This window comes from Plecotus auritus, assembly GCF_963455305.1.
Source record: "Plecotus auritus genome assembly, chromosome: 1".
NCBI lineage: Eukaryota > Metazoa > Chordata > Mammalia > Chiroptera > Vespertilionidae > Plecotus > Plecotus auritus.
This window is the reverse complement of record NC_137770.1, coordinates 55,433,982-55,442,634: the sequence shown is the minus strand read 5'-3', so window position 1 is coordinate 55,442,634 and position 8,653 is coordinate 55,433,982. Positions and strand designations below refer to the sequence as shown.

Genomic DNA, 8,653 nt, shown 5'->3' with positions numbered 1-8,653 from the left:
TATTCCACTATATATATGTAAATAGCTAGAGCAATTGTTTTGTAGATGGTACCTCAGTTTGGATTTGTCTGATATTCCCTTAAGATTTGATTCAGGTTATCTGACTTTGGTAAGAATATCACAGAAGTGAAGGTATGTTCTTCTCATTGAATCCTACCAAGTGGCACAATATTTTTTTTAGATGAAAGCTAATTTAAAAAAAATATTTTTATTGATTTCAGAGAGGAAGGGAGAGGGAGAGATAGAAACATCAATGATAAGAGAGAATCATCTATTGGCTGCCTCCTGCACACCCCCTACTGGGGATTGAGCTCGCAACCCAGGCGCAACCCAGGCATGTGCCCTTGACCGGAATCAAACCTGGGACCCTTTAGTCTGCAAGCTGATGCTCTATGCACTGAGCCAAACCAGGTAGGGCTAGATGAAGGCTACTTTTATTAAATGATTGAACCATGTAATTGCCAAGGCTGCTATGTACAAGTAAGAGAGGTGAAGCTTCATTTCTTGGTCTCTTCCTCCTTGGACAGAGTCTTGATGATTTCCTCCTTCTTAGCCTGGAGCTGCTCTTCATGGTGCTTTCAGGCTTCCTTGGTCTTAGACCTGTGGGCCTCGGCCTGGTCAGCCAGAAGCTTCTTGTGAGCCTTGTCTGCCTTCAGCTTGTGGATGTGTTCCATGAGAATCTGCTTGTTTTTGAACATGTTACCCGTCACTTTCAGGCATAGGCTGTGGAACATGTGGTGGTCAATCTTCTTAGATTCATGGTATCTTCTGAGTAGTCAGTGAAGAATTCTCATCCTCCTCACCCAGGTTACTTTCTCAGGCATTCGAGCATTGGCAGTACCCTTTCGCTTACCTATGCCCATATGCCTGCCTTTCCTGCGGGCCCAGGTGTTTCTCTGGCATCAAGCCAGGAATGGACAGTCACAGGCTTCCGATGATCAGCCCATCTTTGATCAGCTTCTGAATCTGCTGACGGGAGTTGGCATTGGCGATTTCATTGGTCTCACTGGGGTCCAACTAGGCCTTCTTTTTGCCACAGTGGAGGACACCGGAGGCAAGCCTCTTGTTTATTTCTATAAGCCAACCAGAAGCCTGAGCATACTCATGTCTGCTGCCACAGAGGCGAAAGGAAAAGCAAGTGGCACAATTTTGATTAGTCTCATGACTGGTTATATAAAGTTTAATCATGTCATTGAGGTGGTATCTGCCAGGTTTCTCCACTCACTGTCAAGTTACTCTTTTTCCCTTTGTCATTAGTAACTCTTAGGTAAAGAGTTCCTTTGTGATGATATAAATATACTGTATATCACCAAATTTTCCATTTACTTATTTGGTTTATTTAAATTAGAATGAAATTGTGTATTTCTATTTTGTTCAATGGGTTTAAATGTTACCTCATAAATTATTTTGCTGCTAAAATCATCCAAGATTTCTCCAGTGGGAATGTCTTCAAGTTGGTTTTGTGTTGTTTTGATGTGTCCCCATCATTCATTGAACACTTTCTGGCACAGGATGTTTCTGGCTCATCTTGTACTTTGACTGCACCAGCACTGTGATCTTCTATTTCTCCAAGAAGGTTTAGTTCCTTTTAGTGGATAATGACCTTTAGGAACCAAAATCTGGGAACTAGATGTGCTCATTGCACAGGGACACTGGGAGTCATAATTTCCAGGCCTTCTCAGTTGACAGAGCTAGAAAATGAATATCTACAACCATATCTATATATCTATGTCTATATATCTCTATCTTTATCTAGAGAGATATATAGAGGTATTTATCCTATCTAATAAAGAGGGAATATGCTAATTGACCATTACACCCTCACAAAGATGGTGGCACCCACAGCCAATAAGGAGGGAATATGCTAATTGACTGCCACACCCTCACAGATGGTGGCACCCACAGTCACAAGATGGTGGCGCCCAGTCCCCTCAGCCCCCAGCCGCCCAGGGCCGGCCCAAGGTGCAGGCAGGCCTCAGATGGTGGCTGCCCAGCTGATGCCCAAGGCGCAGGCAAGCCTCGGATGGCAGCTGCACAGCCACCCAGGGCTGTCCAAGGCTCAGGTAACCAGGGCTGGCTGAGGCTTGTGCTGCTGGCAGTGGTAGCAACAGAGGTGTGATGGGGGTGTCACCTTTCCCTGATTGCTGGGTTGCCTCCTGCCTCTAAGGGCTCCCGGACTGTGAGCAGGCACAGCCTGGGCTGCAGGACGCCCCCCCTCCAATGCATGAATCTTCATGCACTGGGCCTCTAGTATTTACATATTAAACCATGAATATAAACTGATACTTTCAATTTGAATCTGATACCACATGGTTTGTTATAGTTTTCTTTTTTTAATAACTCCCTCTTTGACAATGAGAAATCAGACTTCCATTATTGTTAGTATATTTACTTATTTTATTAACTCACTTGTGCATAGTCACTGTCACTACCCTTTGTTTCCATGGGGACACCCTACCCATCTTCTCACTTTCCAGGGCTTCCCCTACTCTACCTCTTACATTTTACCCATGTAAAATCTCTTATGTTTAGCATTCTTAATGTATTTGGGGTTCAATTTCCTTATTTTCTGGGAACTTCGTGACTATTTAACTTACAGGACCTTATTTATTTCTATAAGCCAAGCAGAACAGAGTGACTTTAATCTAAAAGACCTGATAATCTAATTTATTAATGCTTCCAGAGATAGGAAAACATTTCACATTCATACTATGAGAGATAAAGAACTAGAAACAAAAACAAAATGCAAAATTAGAGGAAAATAAGGGTAAAAAACCAGTCACAGAAAAGTTCAAGTTTCATTGCTGCTTGAGATTCATTTCTGGAAGCCAAGAAAAGATGTGCCTGGTTTTAAGCCACCCCTTCACCCCCTGCTCTTGCCTCCCAATAGGTGTACCACTTTGGCAATGCAGTTTACCTAGCTCTGTCAGGGTATCTGGTGGGTGAACTCCAAACTGTTAAAGGATAATTAAAAAGAAGTAAAATCAGGACTCCTATTCAAATACAAAATGGACATGTGTCAAAGATTTTAGTTAAGTTATTAATTAATGAGGGAACTAGTAAGATATTATAACCAGTTTCTATAATGGCGTTTAGAAAAGGAAAAGAAAAGAGAAGGAAAAGAAGATAAAGAGACAAGAGGAAGAAAAGATGAGCTTACTATAAAAATTTAACTCTTAGATTTAGTCCAAAGGAAAAAAATATAAATTAAGGATGTAGTTTGAAGAATAAAGCCGTTCATTTCAGCATTATATTTAACTAGAGGCCCGGTGCATGAATTCGTGCACAGGTGGGGTCCGGCCTGCCTCGATCGAGGCCGATCAGCAACTGGGGGTAGGGGACGCGGGAGGTTGGCCAGCCAACCCGCCCACTGGTCGAACTCCCAGTAGAGGGGACAATTTGCATATTAGCCTTTTATTATATAGGATAGATGAGAATTGGAAGCAGTTTAATTACTTAGCAATAAGGAAATGATTAAATAATGATAAATACATAGATTATTAATCAGTCACTAAACATTTGTTTGTAAACCTCTTAGTTAAGAGAACAATTTGATCACACATATTGAATCTAACTGGGAGCTACAAGAGTTGGAGGCAGGGGTGTGCTATGATTTTAGTGACCATACATACCTGGGACAGTCCCAGGTTACCTTTGTTGTCTTGTAATTATTAATCTCTCTTGTTTTGCTTCCCAAAGTGCCTCAGTTTGGATGATAAGTTATATGGTCACTCTAGCTATCATTGGTTCGCTTGGAGGTGAAGGGATCAAATCTCAATCTTAGTAATTTCTCTGGGAAATAGCATAGAAGAGTAAACGACGAATAACAGGATCTTTCTGTAGCGTTTATACCCAAGGTCAGAAGAGTGGCTGGCACATTATAAGCACTCAAAGATGCTAGCTCTTATTGTTGTTATTTTTATGTTTGCTATGACTAGACAAGCTGAGCAAATATACAGCAGTGCTGTGATTGACGCTTTATGAGGGCAACCTTGGACTTGGGGTGCTGGCTGGGCTGCCATCACTAAGATGTAGACAAAACCCATGGGCACAGAGGTGGAGCTCCCTGCTATAACTACACCTGCTACAGCTTGCTCATTATTTTGCATTGACTTCCAGACATAGGAAAACTATAGCCAATGTAAACATGTTCTTTCTCCATTTATGTGGGCTAAAATGTTTGCACAGAGATCTTAACAATTTCAGATTCATCTGAAGTCATAAAAGCAGACCAGCACATATCTTGTGAAAAATCATTGAAAAGACAAAGCAATTCAAAAGAAGGTATGAATCCTAGCAATACAATTATCTCTTGTTACTGAAGCAACAGGATAAAACCATAGAAGAATTCAAATAAATTTTCTTATCAAAATTCAGGAGGAGTTTGAATCATAAAGCTAGATAAGACATGAATAAAGCACTGTGCAGAAATAGAGCCCAAGAAAGATGTTATAAAGATAAAAAAATATGAGTGCTAAATTAAAAACTAAAATGAAGGCTGCAAACTGCAGACTATTATAGGAAATTCATAGCTATACGTGTTCTCCCCTGACTTAGAGATTTATGAGAATAGAAGAGATTCCAAAAATCCAAAATATGTATAATAGGACTTCTACAATGAGAAGACACAGCAGACAGAGGAAAAGTAATAATCAAAAATATTATAGAAGACAATTTCCCTCAGCTGATAAAAACAAGTATTCAGAGAAAAAAGGCTAATTGAGTGGCTGACAAATCAGTGAGGAAACTTGTACCTAGACAGGTTTTGTTTTATTTTTGGAAAAAAAATTCCTATAAGTATTTACTGAGTAAAGCAAAAAGTAAGCGTTCTTTATTAAAATACTGAATTTGATACGATAATGGAGTGATGGTTACCAGAGGGTAGAGAGAAAAGGATTGTGACCTGAGAATCTTATTTCCACTGTAAAAACCTCAGAAAGAAATAATCAGAAATGCAAGTATTCAAACCTACCAATAACATATCTCTCTTTAAAAAGTAAAATATTTTCATATGCCTATTGGTCATCTGAATGTTCTCTTTGAAGAAGTGTCTATTCAGATCCTTTGCCCATTTTTAAATTGGGTTTTTTATTTTCTTGGTGTTAAGCTGTATAAGCTCACACTAATCATCAGAGAGAGGCAAATTAAAACCACAATGAGATATCACCTCACACCTGTCAAAATGGCTATCATCAATAAATCAACAAACAACAAGTGTTGGTGAGGATGTGGAGAAAAGGAAACCCTCATGTACTATTGGTGGGAATGCAGACTGGTGCAGCCACTATGGAAATCAGTATGGAGCTTCCTCAAAAAAATTTAAAATGGAATTATCTTTTGACCCAGCGATCCCACTTCTGGGAATATATCCAAGAAATCTGAAGCACTAATTTGAAAGAATATATACACCCCTATGTTCACTGCAGTGTTATTTACAATAGCCAAGATCTGGAAATAGCCCAAGGATGAGTGGATAAAAAAGCTGTGGTACATTTACACAATAGAATATTACTCAGCTATAAAAAAGAAAATCTTGCCTTTTGTAACAGCATGAATGGACCTAGAAATTATTCTGCTAAGTGAAATAAGCCTGTCAGAGAAAGACAAATACAATATTATCTCACTTTTATGTGGAATCTAATCAACATAATTTAATAAACAAAATAGAAACAGAAGCATAGATACATAGAACACACTGACAGCTGTCAGAGTGGAGAGGGGTTTGGGTGGGTGAAAAAAGTGAAGGGATTAAACAAATATTATATACATATCGCCTAGACACGGACAATAGTATAATGATAGCCAGAAGAGGGAAAGTGGTGGGGGGAAGTGGAAGTGGTCAAAGTGGGGGAAATGGGAATGGAAGGAAACATTGCTTTGGGTAATGCGCGCATGATGCAGTGTGCAAATAATGTTTTATTGAGTTGTACACTTAAAACCTGCATGGTTTTATTAACCAATGTCACCCTAATAAATTCAATAACAAATTAAAAATATCTTGACTAAAAAAGTGAATCAAAATGACCTCAAGAATAGATAGGATTCAATGTAGAAGAAATAGTAGAATGGACAGAGACGATGCAAATATTAAAAAGCATTCTTTAGAGGCATCACAATGTAAAATAGTAATAACAAGAATCAAGGTCTAAAATCTCTGATCATACCAAGAAAAGCAGCAAGAGGGAGAGAAAGGAGATAAAATTATGGTAAATTTCACAAGTTTTATAAAGAAAAGTCAACAGATATTTTAATGATTAATATTGATGACAATTTTAGAAAATTTAACAATGTACTAGTTACAGTGGTTCTTAACCTTTCTAATGCCGCGACCCTTTAATACAGTTCCTCATGTTGTGGTGACCCCCAACCATAAAATTATTTTCGTTGCTACTTCATAACTGTAATTTTGCTACTGTTAATGAATCGTAATGTAAATATCTGTGTTTTCCGATGGTCTTAGGTGATCCTGCTAGCGGTTCTCAACCTGTGGGTCGCGACAGGTTGAGAACCACTGCTGTAGGTTGAGAACCGCTGCTCTAGGTTGAGAACTGCTGCTGTAGGTTGAGAACCGCTACATTACGATTCATAACAGTAGCAAAATTACAGTTATGAAGTAGCAACGAAAACATTTTTATGGTTGGGGGTCACCACAACATGAGGAACTGTATTAAAGGGTCGTGGCATTAGAAAGGTTGAGAACCACTGTACTAGTAGTTACAGAAACAAACATACAGAAGAAAACCACTATTATAAAAAGAAACATCAAGGAAAATGAATAAAAGAAAAAGATAAGATAGTAGAAGAAAGCTCAACCATATTAGTTGAAGATCTCCTAATGATAAAAGTTATAAGTATAGTTCTAAAAAATTATAATAACTTTTCTTTAAAAAAACTGAGTCTCACCCTGGCCAGTGGTGCTCAGTGGGAGTGTTGGACCACGTAACAAAGAGTTGTGGGTTTGATTCCCAGTCAAGGGCATGTACCTGGGTTGAAGGTTTGTTCCCAGCCCTGGTTGGGATGAGTGCAGGAGGCAACCAATTGATGTGTCTCTCTCACATTGATGTTTCTCTCTCTCCCCCTCCATCCTCCCTTCCACTCTCTCTAAAAATCAATGGAAAAAATATACTCGGGTGAGGATTAACAACCACAAAAAACAACAACAACAACAAAAAACTTGAGTCTCTGAGAGTGAGTTAAAATAAGACTTGAAAAATTAGAGAGAAGTACCATGTTGCTAAACTGGAAGATTTCACCTTGTACCAAGATAAGTTCTTTACAGATAAATCAATGAAATTATTACAATTATAGTAAAAATCCTAAAAGAATTTTGGGAGAAGATCTGGACAGACTTATTTTAAAACTTACATGTACATATAAATAAGACAAGCCAAGAATACCTTGATAAATGACAAAAATAAGTAGATAAGAATAGGTACTCTCAAAGGCAAATTAATTGATACAAAAGAGTTAAAATTTGATTCATGATTTACATATAACATTAAATATATCACAAATATATGTTGATATTGTAAGCTAAGACACATGACAGTCTCAGGACCACAGAATAGATGACACACAGGAGATGCTCAGGGAATGAGCAGTAGTAACACTGATGGTACATACATTAGGTATTTTCTCATGCCACTTCCTGACATTCTCAGGTATAACCATTTCTATCTCAAAAATAGATATCAAATAATAGAAACTGTTTATATTTCAAAAATATTTTTCTTACATATACATTTAAAAATAAGTTTTAATAAACAATTAAACAATATTATAGTATCATTTTTTTTCCATTTTAGCAAAACATTTATTATCCTTTCATGAGATATTAATTTCCTGTGGAACATAGTTTAAGAAATGCTACTTAAATATATAGGAAGACCTTATAAATCAACAAAAGAATAATGGATACTTTCAATAAAAATGGTCAAAGAACACTAACAAGTAGTTAATGAAAAAATAAAACCGGCCAATAAATATGTGGAAAATATTCAACCTTACTTTTAGATAAATATGGACATTAAATTGAAATGTTTTTTCACTTATTAAATGTACAATGATTATGTTATTCTCCCTACCAGCAAAGGTACTGCTCTTATACAGCTGATGAAAATATAAATGAGCACAAACTTTTGAAGTACAATTTAATAGCTCATGTTAAAGTCATTAAACATTTGTAAACATTTGGTACAAGAACTCTGCATGTAGGATGTAGTTGAAGATTTATCTATAAGAATGTTTAATTCTGTCTTCTTTATAATAAAGAAATAAATAAAAATTCAAAAATAGAAAATTGTTTAATTAAATTAAATTAAATGTGTCCATACAATAGAACACAATGTAGCCTTTGAAATATTATAAAAGTACATCATAAATATTTTCACAAATATTGTAATTAAAAAGTAAGATTTAAAACAATATGATCCCATCTAATTTTTGGAATTTTAACAATGATTATGTTAGGTGGTTGAATAAAATTATTTCTTTGTGCCATGCTTATTTCTATTTTTCAAATAGTACTTTTTAAAACCATGAGTAATCATTGTTGAGATTCTATAAACAAGTGGCAATATGTATGAGTATTAAAATATTTCTATTTTTTAAACTTTATTTTTCAATTACAGTTTACATTCAATATTATTTTGTA

The 8,653-nt window shown here is 36.7% G+C and overlaps 1 pseudogene across 1 annotated transcript; it reads right to left on the bottom strand.

The window, feature by feature from the left end:
* Positions 1–497: 497 nt before the first annotated feature.
* On the bottom strand, positions 498–1,188 carry LOC308234134 (large ribosomal subunit protein eL19-like; annotated as a pseudogene). Its single transcript has one exon. The product of its transcript is annotated as a large ribosomal subunit protein eL19-like (transcript).
* Positions 1,189–8,653: the final 7,465 nt, after the last annotated feature.